At 35.8% G+C, this 1197-nt stretch overlaps 1 protein-coding gene across 3 annotated transcripts in view; it reads right to left on the reverse strand.

Annotated features, from left to right (window-relative positions):
- Positions 1 to 589: 589 nt before the first annotated feature.
- The window catches only part of arhgap10 (Rho GTPase activating protein 10), a 94046-nt gene continuing 93438 nt past the window's right edge, over positions 590 to 1197 (reverse strand). For all 3 annotated transcript variants that reach the window (XM_058385694.1, XM_058385693.1, XM_058385692.1), the window contains one exon: positions 590 to 1197. This exon is cut by the window's right edge and continues 487 nt beyond it. The gene's annotated coding sequence lies outside the window, so the exon portion shown is untranslated.

The following is a 1197-nucleotide window of genomic DNA, read 5'->3' on the forward strand; positions in this document are numbered from 1 at the left end:
ACTTTCATATGAGCTTCATATTAACCATCGCTGTGGACTGAGACATGACAAAGACACTCAAATGATAAACATGGACACGACAAAAACAGGAGGAAATTTTAATTTTTGGCCTCTGGGAAAGAGTTTTAAGGAACACAAAGGGGTTGAATCTGGGGTTTTGTTCTGTTTGCTAAAATTAGGATTATTCAGTGAGTATTAATTAATGAATTATTTGTTTTAAGCTCAATCTGCATAATAAATAAATATATGTTTAAATGTATTGCATTATTGGTTGCCATAATGTGCAAAAAAAAAACCCAGATAAATTTCTAAGCAAGAATCTATGTTGAACTTTTAGGTTCTCAGTAGCATCATGTTCGTGACTTTAAGAGTCGGATAAGTCACTTATAACCTATAAAATATATATAAAAATGCCTTGTAATAATATTTCTGGTATTTTATTTCTGCCTGTTTTTATTCCATCAATAACAGCCTGATTTTTCTATTGTTTAAAAAAGCTTCATAAAAACAGCTCAGGTTTAATTTGGCTGTGCTTAGTGCGAAACGCTTCATTTCAGCGTACCAACCAAATGAAAGAAAACACACGACGGAGGAATAAAAAGCGTTTATTCATTTAACATTGATCGACAGTTTTTCCAACAAGACGAAAAATCAGAGCGGCGCCGGGCCATAAATCACTCTCTCACACTACCGCCACGGCGCTCAGTCCCAAATATAAACCGCATGAAGAAAACACTGTTTGACAATAAAAGCAAAAAGAAAGAAAGGAATTAAAACAAGTGCTGCGTGAGAAAGCGAGAACGTCTGAGGAAAAAAAATCAAAAAATTCTCTCTGGAAGCACTTGAGCTTTAACGGTGTTTAGGGAATAATGATTATAAAGATGCATAAATGTGTGTACAAGACTTGGCAATACTGCATTTCCAGGCATCTTGAAATGGTTTGGTTTTCATTCAGGATTCAATTCAGATGCATTGTTTTCATCGTGCACTGTACACACTGTTAAAAAAAAAACAAAAAAAAAACAAGATTCCGTCCAGATTCTTGGACGGCGTCGAAGCAGGAAAAAAGCGTAGTGAGAATAAAAAGCGAAAAAAAAACAATCACGGGAAAGATGATGTGGAGTGGACGTCAGCGTGCGGGAGTGCTTTAACATTTGTACACGGACGTATACTCGTATTGGGTTTAGAGAGACACAC

The sequence above is a fragment of the Hemibagrus wyckioides genome, linkage group LG03 (genome assembly GCF_019097595.1).
Source record: "Hemibagrus wyckioides isolate EC202008001 linkage group LG03, SWU_Hwy_1.0, whole genome shotgun sequence".
In the NCBI taxonomy this organism is placed as follows: Eukaryota; Metazoa; Chordata; class Actinopteri; order Siluriformes; family Bagridae; genus Hemibagrus; species Hemibagrus wyckioides.